This window comes from Rhincodon typus, chromosome 8, assembly GCF_021869965.1.
Source record: "Rhincodon typus isolate 14 chromosome 8, sRhiTyp1.1, whole genome shotgun sequence".
Taxonomy (NCBI): Eukaryota; Metazoa; Chordata; class Chondrichthyes; order Orectolobiformes; family Rhincodontidae; genus Rhincodon; species Rhincodon typus.
This window is the reverse complement of record NC_063339.1, coordinates 44,256,621-44,272,692: the sequence shown is the minus strand read 5'-3', so window position 1 is coordinate 44,272,692 and position 16,072 is coordinate 44,256,621. Positions and strand designations below refer to the sequence as shown.

Sequence of the window (16,072 nt, the reverse complement as noted above, 5' to 3'; positions counted from 1 at the left end):
GTGTTCATCCAGCTCTACACCTTGTTATCATGTATAATGATAAAATGGCTTTTCATTCTGTCCGGGATATTTCCATCTTTCAAAGACTTCATTGATTGTCAGAATTCCATTTGATTTTGACCTTTATAACCTGCCAGATAATGCCAAAATAAAATGTCTTGCTAACAAATTCTAGTGAGCATTGGTCTTTGTAATGTTTGCTTAGTCACAAAGCATATTAAAGCTAATGGAGTGTGTTGAGAAACTATCACCTTTCTGAAATGCTGAGCCAGCAGTCAAGGAGCATATTGTGTTTTTCTTTGGAAGAGAAGTGATTAATTTCTGTGAGTTATCTTTAGTGCAAATAGAATGCAACTTAGCAAGGAGTTGGTTTTGTTATGCGGGTGATTATAATTACAAGATCTTTTTGCTAAGAATCATATTAAGTAAATTTCTGGTAATGGTAAGCTGCAGTGATGGGAAATATTTTGTTGCATTGCCTGCATTTTAGTGAATAGATATAATGCTATGTTATTAAGACCTGTTGAAATGTTTAGTTATATGTTTAATATATTTGTCCATCATCTGACTAGATGCATTATGTTGCTAATAATACTTCAGACAAGTCAAAGTACATATCTTTCAAGCAGGACTGAAATATTAAATGGTTTTTTTGTGTCTGGCCTAAATTTTAATTTCTCACCCCTCTCTCACTGTCTTCAATGGGGGATGAAATCAAGTAACTTTACTCCAATCCTGGTCACTACTTATAGAAAGGCAATTTATGCCCTGGATGGTCCGAAAAGGCTCAGGTAAGTTTAAAAACAATTTTCCTGTTTTTAAGCTCCTTGTGAGGTAGGATGAGCATGAATGCCATTTTCTGCCATTAATTCTTGCTCCTTCTTGCTGAATGGAAGTCAGTCTGGCCAGGTGTTGCCTCAGAGTCTGCATTGATATGTTTCAATGAGACTTAGTACAGGAACAGGGATGTTTTGTTGCAGTTATACAGGGGGCCTTGGTGAAGCCACATCTAGAATATTGTGTGCAATTTTAATCTCCTTTTCTGAGGAAGGATGCTTTTACTCTTGAGGGAATGCAGGAAAATATAGGCTGATTCCGGGGATGGCGGAACTGACATATAAGGAGAGATTGACTAGGTTGGGATTGTTTTCGCTGGAGTTCAGACGAATGAGGAGGAATCTCATAGAGACTTATAAAATTCTAACAGGACTGGACAGGTAGATGCAGGGAGGAAGTTCCCGGTGGTGGGTGTGTCCAGAACCAGGGTCACTATATGAGGATTCGGGGTAGACGATTTAGGACAGAGATGAGGAGACATTCCTTCACCCAAAGTGTGGTGAGCTTGTGGAATTCGTTGCCACAGGAAGTAGTCAATGCCAAAACATTGAATGTTTTCATGAGGTGGCTAGATATAGCACTTGGGGCAAATGGTATCAAAGGTTATGGGGAGAAAGCAGGATTAAGCTATTGAGTTGGATGATCAGCCATGATTGTGATGAATGCTGGAGCAGGCTCGAAGGGCCAAGTAGCCTCCTCCTGCTCCTGTCTTCTATGTTTCCATTATTAAAATCAGACAGGCCTCCACATTCCTGGTCTTCATTGGTTCTTTGTCCATATTTGGGCTCCCTCATCCTGCCCTCCTATTAATATCAGGGCCCATGTATTTTCCTCGAAGTTTGATTAATGCAAATGCTTCCAACAAGGCGATGGCCTAGAGATATTATTGCTAGACTATTAATCTAGAGACACAGGTAATGTTCTGGGGACTTGGGTTCAAATCCTTGGCAGATGGCAAAATCCTTGGAATTTGAATTCAATAGAAATCTGGAAAGAAAAGTCTAATTTTGACCATGAAATCATTGTTAGTTGTCAAGAAAAAACCCATCTAATTCATTAATGTCTTTTAGGGAAGGAAATTTGCCATCCTTACCTGGTCTGGCCTACATGTGACTCCAGACCCAAAGCAATGTGGTTGACTCTTAACTGTGCTGAAGGCAATTAGAGATGGGCAGTTAGGGATGGGCAATAAATGCTTGCCCAGCCAATGATGCCTGCATCCCATGGATGAATTAAAAGAACAAATCCTTTTTTAAATAATAATGAAGTATCTTTTTAAAATTATATGTTCATAATCATGACTGCATTAACACAATATCAATGACTATCTTTAATCACGGAGATGTCCACAAAAGTAGTCAATTTGCTTGATTCATGCACAACTTACATTACTTCAGTTAAATATTTCTGTACATGAACAGTTAAAATAAATGCAGCTAAATATAGCTGGCAGTTGTGTTGGACTCTGGCAATCCACTTTCTGACTGGTACAGTGCCGGATGGTGTCCTTGGTTTCAGTTGCTCACTCTCTGGAGGACGTGGGGTCTCTGTTAATAGATGTAGTTGACTCAGGAGAAAACTGGGCAAGCAAAGTGGTCATCCTTGTGGGCCCCTATGGGTCAAGAAGTGCCCTCAGCAGCTTGGGAACATGGAACATGGAACCTGAAACCCTAAGCGTGTGCTGAAGAATGCTGTACAGCCTGAGGTGCAGTGTGGGCCCAGAAGCCCCAATAGAGTGTGTGAGAGAGCGAGAGTATCAGCAAGGAGAATCAGAGGCATTCTTGTGATACATTGTAGCATGGTAGATGCAACAGACAGAAATAGAGCAGTTGAATTGTCCAGTGGTGTTGATGAATTGGTGAAGGGAATTCACACATACAGCTGCTAGAAAACTCAGTGGACTACTTGGAGAGTACCTATGAACCAAGAAGCAATATCTTTCTCACCTAGAAGGCAAGGTAATCTGCTTCATGTTGTTCACAGGGATCAGCAGTAGGAGTTCCAGTAACTATTGCTTTTTCTGGATGCAAAAAATCCCTGTAATCAACTCACCCCATTAGTCTACTTTTGATCATCTGTAAAATAATGGAATGTGTCATCAACAGTACTATCATGCAGCACCTGCTTATCAACAACCTGCTCACTAGTGCTCAGTTTGGGCTCTGCGAGAGCCAGTCAGCTCCTGACCTCATTACAGCCCTGGTTCAAACATGAACAAAAGAGCTGAATTCAAGAGGTGCAGTGTGAGTGCCCTTGACACCAAGACCACATTTGACCAAGTGTGGCTTCAAGGACCCCTAGCAAAACTGAAATTAACGGGAATCAAGGGAAAACTGTCTGGTGGTTAGAGTCATATCTGGCACATAGGAAGATGGTTGTAGTTGTTGTTCAGTCATCTCAGCTCCATGACATCTCTGCAGGAGTTCATGAGTTTATTGTTCTAGGCCCCACCATTTTCAGCTGCTTCATCAATGATTTTTCTCCCTAATAAGATCAGACGTGGGGCTGTTCACCTATGTTTGCACAATGTCCAGCACCATTCATGATTCCTCAGATACTAAGCAGTCCACGTTTCAGTGCAACAAGACCTAGACAATCCCTAGGCTTGGGGTGACAAGTGGCAAGTACCATTTGTGCAACACAAATGCCAGGCAATGACCATCTCCAATAAGAGACAATCTAACCACTGTCTTTTGACATTCAATGGCGTAACCATCACTGAATCCCCTACTATTAACATCCTTGGGGGTTACCACTGACCAGAAATTTGACTGAGCTTGCCATTTTGAAGAGCAGGTCAGAAGCTAGAAATACTGCACCAAGTAGCTCACCTCCTGACTCCCCAAAGTCTGTCCACCATTTACAAGGTACAACTGTAGTGGAATACTCCCTATTTGTCTGGATGAGTGTAACTTCAACAATGCTGAAGTAGCTTAACACCATCCAGGACAAAGCAGCCCAGCTGATTGGTACCAAATGCACAAGCATCTACTCTCATCAATGCTCATCAGCAGTAGTATGTGCTATCTATAAGATTCACTGTAGAAATTCGACAAAGATCTTTAGACAGCACAACCACTTCCATCTAGATGGACAAGGGCAGCAGATACGTGGGAATACCAAAAGCAAGTTCAACTCACCATCCTGACTTGGAATATATCATTGTATCTTTACTGTCGCTGGGTAAACATCCCGGAATTCCCTCCCTAAGAGTATTGTGGAACTACATACAGCACGTGGACTGCAGGAGTCAAGAAGGCAGTTCACCACCACCTAGGAATGGGCAATAATTGCTGGCCAGCCAGCAACACCCATAGTAGACAAGTATTTCAGATACATATTAAGCGTTCAGACACTGCTGTGCCACTTGGAATTTTGAAGTCCCTCATTTTAGAAAGTCCTGTTGTAAGAGCAGTGGGGTTACCATCTTTTTCAGTGACATTTATGCACTAGAGTAGTTTTGGATTTTTCTCTATATAGATCCAGTATCATTTCAGTTTGTGTTTTAAAATAATCACATGATTGGAAGGCAAGCTTTTGGGCTCTACAGTAAGATGACTGGTTGTAAAAGACTAAACTGCTGAAACCTGTAAAGAATACTGTATTAGTAATTCCTGCCCTGAAGAACTATAAAAACAAAGTTCTGACTTATTTTGATAAGGATAATGTAACTATGCCCTTTGCACGGTTCATGTGAAATCACAGTGAAATTTCAAAACATTAGTGATATTAAGATATGCATTTTTGCAGTCCCACTCTTTGTGCGTTTTTTCCCCTCAAGTTTTGTGCAAAAGTGGCTATAAGGTAAGCAGATATGTGTCCAGCCCTCTTTTTAACTAAATACAGCATTCAACTTCAATGTTCTACATTGTCAGAAAAATAAATTCCTTGGAAGCACCCCATTCCACCATGTTTCAATGACACTGATATAAAAGATGGCATGGCAAGACAATTTAGAGTAGTGTTTACTGATTGATGGCATCTGCCACGAAGTCATTATTTCTTAGATTTTGTCATGTCTATCAGCCAATGATTATAGGAAATAGAGATCAGAAAGAGGCAGAATCATGTGCCATCTGCTGCAAATATAACTGCAGCTAGCATGCATCATTGATGCTGTGACAACAATCAGATATTTCTCCTTGCACCTTTAATGTTGAACCAACCATGGGGATGTTACTATGGAATGGCACAGAAGTCCAGCCCCGTTGCACTCAGACATGCAACAGCACCATTTCCGCTTAAACAACTACGAAACAGCGGGTTGGATACCAAACTGCTTCACATTAGCTTACAGATTTATTTGCAACTTAGATTTTCTTTCCTTTTTGTCTATTTTCTCTTCCTTCCCTGCCCTCAACTAATCCAGGAATTACAGTATAAACGATGTGCTGCTGCATTTGAGTTTGTCTAAAATTCACCATTAGCCATTTGGCAACAATTATGACATTTTAAACCAAAAACTTTGGAACTCCTTAATTCTCCCGTAATCTCCTTCCTCCTGTTCCTTTTAAAACTTGATATCTAGATGCCTCCTAATGACTACTTCCTTATTTTTTCCTTTACTGTTTTCAATATTTGTTTCTCAGTGTTAAAAAGGAAATTTAGATTTGGTGGAATATATTTAACCATACGTTTAGCATTTCAATGTGAAATGCTACAATTTGGTAAATTTCTCAGAAATACTTTACAAAAACAATCATTTGATATACTCGATGGTTTCGTCCTTTTATTTATTTGTACTGCTTTGGTTGTGGACGGGATTCACAGAGATCGTGTCAGGCTCTTATGACTGACGAATTAAGCGTCTCATGGTTTGGCAGCAACCGAACTTTCAGCTTTCACTTCGAATACACATATGTACATTATATGATATTAATAACCATTTCTTTAATCGCGCCCAATTTTGAATGCATGTTTTTATTCCCAATTCTTTTTGTAATTCCAAAACGTTTTTCAATATGGATTATTCAAATGTTACTTAAAAGAAGCCTATTAATCTACTGTGTATGGAAGATGTGTTTAACAAGTACCAAAGCACTCTAACATAAAAGTTATATAAGGATGCATGGAGTTTCACACATCACAGCTGTCACATTGTGCTTTCTGTGGCTTTACTGGCAAACCTTTTTGGGGAGGGGGAGGGAGGAAAGAGAGAGACACTTTGGAACAGCAAAGTCATTGTTATCGCTGGATCTGGCAGTACCAGCATGGCCCCGGAACCGAGGTTCAATAGAGGAGACAGCTCAACATATTAAATGTATGCTTCCATTGACCAACAGCAACAAGCAGCAGGCGACAGTCAGCGGCAGGGTTGGGACACAACGCCGACATCTGCCACGCCAGTCGGGCGCAAATGAGTTTACAGGGTGCCTTTCTCTCGAACTCGGAACGGATGGAAGTGACAGCTGTAGCCGCGCCCCTTTGGCAGATTCCTGCTAATAAGTTGGGGGAGCCTGGGCCTCCTGACCACATTAACACTCGCGGCTCGCGCTGCTGTTCGTTATTTTAATTGACTCGTGGCGTGACTCGCGCTCCGAACCCTGGCCCTTTCCAGGCGCTCGCGCTTCACGCGGCGGCTCCGTCTGCTCTGTTTACATAACACCCTCAGACTGGGAACGCAGCACAAAAAGAGTTCCGGGGGGGTGGGGGAGGTGAGCAGCTGACACACTGAATGACCTTTTTTTCAAAATTTATATCTCTCATTTGTGCATTTCTGAAGTAAAACAAGAATAAACTGTGTGATTGGACATGACGTGCATGTAATAGAGTTCAATAGTGATGGGAAAGATCTTGGTCGTTGTAATAGTGGCCACAGGGTTACCTCCCGGGTGAGCAGTTATTGGTAGACTCCTCCCCCGCCCCCGGTCCTGGCCAGCTGACTAATCTGATTGTTGACGGTTTTTTTTCTCTGGTTCTTTCTCGATGCAGGGAACACTCGGCTGTTTGGCAGCAAGGGACAGATTTTGAGGATCAGAAGCTGGAGGAGACGTCAGAGGAAAGGGAGTCGGACAAAACAAAACACCCGTCCACAACCAAAGCAGTACAAATAAATAAAAGGACGAAACTCAAGGTATGCTTGTGGATACAGTCATTCAGTACTGAGCGGTGAACGTCGGCGAGACGTAAACCGAGCGCCACTCATGTTTTCATCAAGTCAAGAAGATCACAGTGCGCCCACCAAGGATCCCGTGAAGTATGGAGAACTCATCGTCCTGGGGTGAGTAAAATGATAAGCAGCATATCTTCAGCTGAAGGCAACGTTTCCGTCTCTTTGTAGATCCCTGTTTTGCTGTGAATGTTGGGGTATTCTTGTTCCTCTTTGACTGCAGATCTCCCCCTCACTCTGTCTGCACTTGTCTTCCCCACCTCCTTTTGCATCTGCGTGTGTTCTTCCTCGCTCCATGGCAAGTGCTCACTCTGATCTGTGACTGCTCCACTGCCTGTTAGTACGCTTCCTCAACCGCTGAACATGTCATCTTTAAACTAACTTTTTAATGTTCTATGCTTGCCTTGAGTTCTCTGCCTTTATTCTATTGATGTGTTTATTTCACTTTCTCTGCACATGGCCTCTTCCTTTACGGATCTGTGTGCCCACTTCTCAATGCCTAAACTCCATGCGTGCCCTTTTATCTTTGTGCAAATTGTCTGTCTCTTTGACTGAATGACATCTCTTTCTATATCTTTTCGTGAGTACCGCATTCTGATTTTCTCTGCAGATGGACTGTTTCTCTGATGCTGTGAATGCTTGTTAGCTTTTCCCTATTTTCCCTCCAACACCCTCTCTTTGCCCCATGAAGATGGCCCAATGTTTCTTCTAATTTATCTTTTTTGAACATAGCTGCTTTGTCCTCCGCACAGTACTGCCTGGATCACTGTGCATCCTTGCAGGGAACAATAGTTGCCACTCTCATTCCGGTCCTGCCACTTCCCTTACTCCTTGCCATCATTTATGACCCCATTCATTGATTCAAATCTTATTTTCCTCTCTATTCTTGCACTGACCGTCATGTCTCGCTATTTGCCATCTTCAAAATCTTTTTTGTTTTTTATGGCCTTTTTGTGCAGTGAATCTGTATCTGCCTCTCACCCCAATGCCAGTTTGTCCATGATTGATTCTGCTCCTGGAAGTCTAATATCTGCTTTTATCCTGGCCCATTTGGCAGTAATTTATTTTATGAAACTCGAGAATATTGTTATTTATTTTGCAATAGTTTGGTCATATATAATAGCAAATAAATTGAAAGTCCTTTTTAAAATTACTGTTCAATTCAGTCAATGGTAAATTTGTGGCTTCTTATTTCGTTGAAACACATTTTCTTGAAGTAACTTACAGGAAAAATGAAAATTGTGATTTTTAAAAGATGGTCATCTGATTACTCAGAATGATGTACTTCTGATATTTATGATATGATCGGGCATGATATTTATCAGAACAATCCCTTCAAATTTCTAGGAGGGCAGTTTATTACTAATATTACAACTGGATTTCCTAGTTCATGGTGAGGTATAGCATTTGTTGCTATCTTTTAAGAAAGCTGCTCACAAGCCTCTAGCGATCTCTCTGAAGCAGACCCCTTTATCCAAGCTCTCCATTTCTTGATATCCTTTTAATTCAGGTGTCCAGTAATGGTGATGACATCAAGTACATTAAGCAACTAGCCTCAGTACGTCAAAGCAGGAAGGAAGAAAAAACTGATTGATTGTTATTTACTTCTTATTCATTTAATGTTTTTTGTATTAAAAGAAGTAGAGTATATTTATGTAGCACAGTGGTGAAATTTGACATTCCATAAATATAAAATTAGTTTTTTCAAGGCTGGAGAGGATTTTTTAAATCTGTTATTATGATTTTAAGATGCTGTGTAAGACCTAGTTACACAATATTCAACAAGTTGTAACCTTTTAAAGGGTTTTTTACAGCATAACTAATAGTGTAAAAATGGAAGTTCGTGTCAATTCAAATGATTTCAGAAGAGTATCACTGAAGAGGATTTCAACTGGAGAATAACATGGAATCACTGATAGAAATGTTTGGATTTTCATGTTTATGCATGTGTGGATTTTAGAGGTTGCTGTTAGTTTTACCATTGTAACGTTGTAAATTCATGCTGATAGATTTGTAATCTTTGCAACATCAAAATCTGGGCCAAATGGGCTAAGCATTCTACATATTTCAGCTTGATTATTAAATATTATTTACTACTTATTTGAAGGGCAACAGAAGCTTGCAGTTGAATTTATCAAATATGCTTTTTTGAAGATCAGTGAGTTTAGGTCTGTTATTGATCTCACATATAGGCTGCATCCTATTGCATAATAGAAACATAATTTTCATGTAACTTTTTAAATCTTATTTCAAATTGTACATTTCTAACCCTGTAGATTTTCAGATGATAGATAAGTTATCTATCGCAGTTATAAACAGTGCATTGAAGGATTAAGACTTTGTAAGATTTTGTGCTATGCTGTCATTCACAGAACCTTGGGATTTTGTTGTACTCCTTTAGAGTAAACTCAGTTTAGTTTTTCATCTTTTTTATGGGAACTTCTAGCCTATTACAATTAACACACCATCCTATTTCTGCAGTAACATTTTATACACAGCAGTAGAATAGTTAGCATTGTCAGTTTAATGGGAGAAAGTTATCAAACAAATCAAGCAATAATTGGCTAGGATGGCCTTTTAATTACTTTGAGCAAGGCCACAGTTGAAAAGTAATATAATTGAATGGATCCTCTGAAGACGATTTTCTTTTTGTCAAGTAAAATAATGTCTAACTTCTACAAAGAATTGTTTGGGGAAAATGTTACCTGCAATGCAATTGCAACAAAGCTTTTAATGGGCACTTTTAAAATAGACTTTAATGTTTCAAATGTTAAAACTTTAGTGATAAGAACTCCTTAAATTTTAGAAATTATTCATCGCTATTGAAATAGTACTTGAGTTATGTAGAAGACATTTAAACTTGTAACCTTTTGTTTGTAGTTGACAAAAATAGTGAATTATCACATACATTGCTCTATTGGATTGAATTGCATGCCCGAGGGTTTCCTCATTAACATTGTCAATGACATTGTGTTCAAGAATAAAGAAGTTTGTTTTTATTATTCACTCGTGGGATGTGGGCGTCACTGGCTGGGCAGCTGTCTCTATTGAGATAACAAGGTGTAGAGCTGGATGAACATAGCAGGCCAAGCAGCATCAGAGGAGCAGGAAGGCTGACGTTTCGGGCCTAGACCCTTCTTCAGAAATGGGAGAGAGATCCACTGAGGTTTTTCCGGAGGGAGGAGGATAACTTCTTCAGGGTAGGCATCCTTAGAAGAGGCTTTGCAGTGGGGTTAAAATTGTTTCAGAGATAGTAGTAGGAACTGCAGATGCTGGAGAATCTGAGATAACAAGGTGTAGAGCTGGATGAACACAGCAGGCCAAGCAGCATCAGAGGAGCAGGAAGCTGACGTTTCGGACCTAGACTCTTCTTCAGAAGTTCTGTATTTACCCTTAAGAAGGTGGTGCTGAGATGCCTCTTGAACCATTGCAGTGCTTGTTCTGTATGTAGATCCACAATGCCCTTAGGGAGGGAATTCCAGGATTTTGACCCAGTGACAGTGAAGGAATGGTGGTATATTTCCAAATCAGGATGGTGAATGGTTGGATTGAAATGATTTATTGATTTGATTTATTGTCACTGTACTTTGTTACAAATTACAGTGATAAGTGTTGTGTACTGTTGCCACTCTCTGGTGCCATCTTAAAACACAGAAAAATAAACCAAAACCAGAATATGAAGGCAGAGAAAAAGTAAAGAAAATGTGTTCAAATATAGAGCCCTTCTGTATTTGCCCTGGTGGCCATGCATGAGTCACCTTTGCTGACCCACCACCATTGGAATGAATATTGCCACTCTTTGCCACCATCTGGCTTTCATCAACGCTCTCGCCACTATGTGTCCTCACTGGACCTCGCCAATGCCATATGCCACTGATGCTGCCACATACTGCACTGGCAAACTCGACTCCACCACTGCCATGATTCTGCTTTCAGCCCACCTTGCCGATGCAGCAGCTGGCGATGCCACCGGGTCTTGAACTAGGCCCAGACGCGCCTTTGTCGCAGCAACCATGAGTTGGTGTTAGGACCGCCCTGTCGATACAGAAGCCACTGGGAACTGAAACTCTTTCAAACGCCACTGACACGAATCCGTGCTGGTCCTATTTGTTGCTGCCAATGCAGTCGCCACAACCAAGCTCTTCAACAAGAAGTAAAGAAAATAGGTTAAAAAAAGAAAAAAAAACGAGAAAAGAGAGCAAAAAAAATCGAAAAGAAAAGTGGACAGAGCGGACCAACTCCAGGCTCAGAAGCTCTATTCCACTGCCATCTTACCAGTTTGGAGGAGTAACTTGCAGGTGGTAGTGTTCCCATGTATCTGCTGCCCTTGTCCATCTAGGTGGAAGTGATTGTGGACTTGGAAGGTGTTGTCTAAGGACTTGGCAACTTTCTGCAGTACATCTCATAGATAGTACACACTACTGCTACCAGGCCTTGATGGTGGAAGGAGTGGATGTTTGTGGATGTGATGCCAGTCAAGTGTGCTACTCTATTGTGGATAATGTGAAACTACTTGAGTGTTGTTCAAGTTGCACTCATCCAGGCAAATCTGGAGTATTCCATCACACTCCTGACTTGTGCCATGTAGTTGGTGGAAAGGCTTTGGGGAGTCAGGAGGTGAGTAAGTTGCTGCAGTATTCTGAGCATCTGATCTGCTCTTTTAGCCACTATATTTATATGGTAACTCCAGTTGAGTTTTTGGTCAACAGTAAATCTCAGAATGTTGATGGTGGGGAATTCCATGATGGTTATGCCATTGAATGTCAAGGGGTGGTGGTTAGATTGTCTCTTATTGGAGATGGTCTTTGCCTGGCAGCGCGAATGTTACTTGCCACTTGTCAGCTTAAGCCTGGATTAGTATCCAAGGGCTGCATTAGTATCTAAGGAGTCGTGAATCGTGCTAAACATTGGTGAACATTCTCACATCTGACCTTATGATGGAGGAAATGTCATTTGATGAAGCAGCTGCAGATGGTTGGGTGTAGGATACTACCCTGAGAAACCCCTGCAGAGATGTCCTGGGGCTGAGGTGACTGACCTCCAGTAACTGTAACCATTTTTCAACATGCCAGGTGTGACTCCAAAGAGACTGTCACTTAACCTTACATGGAATTTTTTAACCTCTTTTGGTCATGTTTGAACTTAGGCTGTAGTGTAGTCAGAAGCTGAGTTGCCCTGGTTGAATGCGAACTAAGCATTACTGAATAGGTTTTTCCTGAGCAAGTGCTACTTATAGCACTGTTGATGACACCTTCTATCATTTTACTGATGATTGAATAGACTGATGGGTGGTAATTGGCCAGATTGGATTTGTCCTGTTTTTTTTTTGTGCAGGACATATATGGGCAATTTTCCACTTTGTTGCATAGATGCCAGTGTTGTAGCTGTACTGGAATAGCCTGGCTAGGTGTGCAGCAAGTTCTTGAACAAAAGTCTTTAGTACTATTGCCGAAATGTTGTCAGGGCCCATAGCCTTTGCAATATCCAGTGACTCCAACTGTTTCTTGATTATCATGTGGAGTGAATTGAATTGGCTGAAGACTGGCACCTGAAATGATATCGGAGGACTACAGGAAGAGGCTGTGATGGTTTATCCACCGGGCAGCTCTGGCTGAAGATTACCGTGAATGCTTCTGTCTTTCTTTTGCTCTGATATATTGGGCTCTTCCATCATTGGGGATTTGTAGAGCCTCAGCCTCCAGTAAGTTGTTTAATTGTCTACCACCATTTCCAATTAGATATAACAAGACTGCAGAGCTTAGATCTGATCATTGGTTGTAGGATTGCTTAACTTGATCTATCATTTGCTGCTTATGGTGTTTGATATGCTTGGTAGCTTCACCAGATTGACATCTCATTTTTTAGGTTTATCTGGTGCTGCATCTGGTATGCCCTCCTGCACTCTCCATTGAACCAGGATTAATCCCCTGGCTTGATGGTATTGGTTGAGTGGGATATGTGCTGGGCCATGAGGTTGCAGATTGTGTTTGAGTATGATTTTGGTGTTGATGATGACTCACAGCGCATAATGGATGCCTAGTCTTAAGTTGCTAGATCCGTTCAAAGTCCCATTTTGCACAGGTTAGTGCCTCACAACAAAATGGACAGTATTATCAATGTGAAGGTGGGACATTGTCTCCACAAGGACTCTGCAGCGATCACTCTTACTGATACTGTCATGGACAGGTGCATCTGTACTGGGCAGATTGGCCATCTGATGCCAGCCCATTCTAATAGCTGTCACTTATAGGACACAACCAGCTAACTCAGTAGTGCTGATGCTGAACCACTCTTGGTGGTGAACATTGAAACCGCCGCAACCAGGGAACATTTTGTGCCCTTTCCACCCTCAGTGCTTTCCCCAAGTGTTGTTCCAAATGGAGGAGTACTGATTCATCAGCTGAAGGAGGATGGTATGTGGCAATCAGCAGGAGGTTTCTTTGCCCATATTTAATCTAATGCCATGACAGTTCATGGGGTCTGGAGTCAATGTTGAGAATTCCCAGGGCAGCTCCTTCCAGACTGTATACCACCATCTCTGGTGGGTTGCCTTGCTGCTGGGACAGAGCGTTTCCAGTGATAGTGATGGTCATGTCTGTAAGGTATGATTCCATGACTATGACTATGACAGGCTGTTGCTTGACTAGTCTGTGAGACAGCTGTCTCAATTTTGGCACTATCCCCTTTAGCACTATCCCACTTTGTAGCAATTGGTTCAACTGAATGTCTTGCTAAGCCATTTCAGAGGGCAGTTGAGACTTAACCATATTGTTGTGGGTGTGGATGCAGATTTGCTTCCTGAAGTTCATTAGTGAACCAGATGGGTTTTCCTGAGAATCGAAAATGGTTTCAAGGTGATTAGTAGATTTTTAATTCCAGATAATTTTCTGTTGCAAGATTATAGTTTCAAATACAGTAAAATAGTTATTACAAATAAATGATGCAGAATTGATGAATTATTTTTTTCTGGCAAAATTAACAATAAGCCGTATTAGTTGTGTGCAAATTTGATAGCAACTCTGATTACTGTATGTGTCCAGTAATGCATGGAAGACTGGAAGATCCTGTCAGAGATGTAACACTTCCTAAAGTTTCTTGAAAATGGCTTGCTGCTGGACTCACCATTTCAATAAATTGAACAACTTGAAATTGTTGTAATTGGCATTAAAAGAAGTGACTATAATAGCCAAACATTGTTAGCACTTGTGCATTTCAATTCAATACGCTTCTTTTTTAATCATGTGGTAAGTCTTTTGTAGAAAATAGAGAATGTAAATTAGGAGCAAGTGTAAGCCATTTATGAACCTTTTTTGCCATTCAGTACAATCATAGCCAATATTCAATATTCTATAGTATTGTCACGTTCCCACTCCCTCTCCTCATTCTCTTTGCTAACCTTAGTGTTTAGAAGTTTTTTTCCTAACACAGTGTAGGCCAAGTCAATATCTTTATGTGGATAGATAATTCCATAGGCCCACCACTTTGAGTGAAGACGTTGCTCGTCATCTCAGTCTTAAAGATTGTGATCCCTTGTTCTAGAAGACCACCCCTCCCCTCCCAGCTGATGTGTAATGAGGCTTGATTAGGGAGTTTAAAGTGAAGGAACACTTAGGGGGCAGTGACCATAATATGATAGAATTCATACTGCAGTTTAAGAGGGAGAGCTGGAATCAGACGTAAAGCTAAAATAATTAAGGTAACAACAAAGACTTGAGGGAGGAGCTGGCCAGAGTTGATTGGAAGGGGAGACTAGCAGGGAAGATGGTGGAGCAGTAATGGCAGGAGTTTCTGGGAGTAATTTGGAAAGCGCAACAAAAATTCATCCCAAAGAAGAAGAAACATACTTGGGAGAGAGTGAGGCAACCATAGATGAAAGGGAAGTCAGAGACAGCAGAAAAGCAAAAGAAAAAGTACAATTTGGTGAAAATTAGTGGGAAGCCACATGATTGGGAAGAGTTTAAAAACCTGCAGAGGAAAACTGAAAAAAGCAGTAAGGAAGAAGAAATGAACAATGAGGGTAAGCTAGTTAGTAATATAAAAGAAAACCGCAAGGTTTTGTTTTAGATCTATAAAGGTCAAGAAAGAGGCACGGAGGAACTGAATAGGTACTTTGCATCAGTCTTCTGGTGGAAGACAATTGTAATGTATCAGAACTTCAAGAAAGACAGGGAACACAGGTCATCATTAAGGAAAAGCTGCTGGTGAAGCTGAAAGGTTTAAAGGTGAATAAATCACCTGGACTGAATGGACTACATTCCAGAGTTCTGGAGAAGATGTCTGAGGAGTTTGTGAAGGCATTAGTCATGATCTTTTAGGAATCACTTGAGTCAGGGAGGGTCCCAGAGGACTGGAAAATAGCTGGCGAAACACTCTGGTTTAGAAAGGAGGGAGGCAGAAGTTAGAAAATTATAGGCCCGTTAGCTTGACCTCAGTTGTTAGTAAGATTTTAGAGTCCATTATTATTTGACACATAGATTCATACATTGCAGACTCGATAGGCTGACAGGCCTTTTCTGCATCGACATAATTACCACAAAAGATGCAGTAATCCCAATTTCCTGCACTTGCTATGTATCCTTGAATGTTATGATATTTGAGATGCTCACCCACATATTTTTAAAGGTTATAAGGTTTCCTGCCTCCCTTACCTTCCTAGGCAGCTTTACACCACTGAATGAAAAATGTTTTTTCTCCCCCTAAATCCCTGCTGAATCTCCTGCCCTCTTGTGATTGACCCATCTCTATTTGGCCATCCATACTCTCATAATCATATACACCTCAGTCATGTCCCTCCTCAGTGTTCTTTGTTCTAAAGAAAACAATCCAAACCTGTCTAGTTTCCTCTTATAGCTCAATTTCTCCATCCCAGGTAACATCCTGGTGAACCTCCTCTGCACCCACTTTAGTGCTGTCACATCCTCGTTGCAGTGAGGTGACTAGAACTGCACACTGTACTCCAGCTGTGGCCTAACCAATGATCTGTACAACTCCAATATTACCTCCTTGCTCTTATACTCTATGCCAGACTGATGAAAGCAAGTGTCCCATATGCCTTCTTAACTCACCTATCCAATTACTCTGTCATTTTCAGCGATCAGTGAATAATTACCACAAGATCCCTCGAAG

At 41.0% G+C, this 16,072-nt stretch overlaps 1 long non-coding RNA gene across 1 annotated transcript in view; it reads left to right on the top strand.

The window, feature by feature from the left end:
- The window catches only part of LOC125483658, a 103,591-nt gene that overhangs the window by 66,066 nt on the left and 21,453 nt on the right, over positions 1 to 16,072 (top strand). The window contains exon 2 of the long non-coding RNA XR_007262603.1: positions 6,769 to 7,057. This is a non-coding gene — a long non-coding RNA (uncharacterized LOC125483658). The remainder of the gene's footprint in view (positions 1 to 6,768; positions 7,058 to 16,072) is intronic.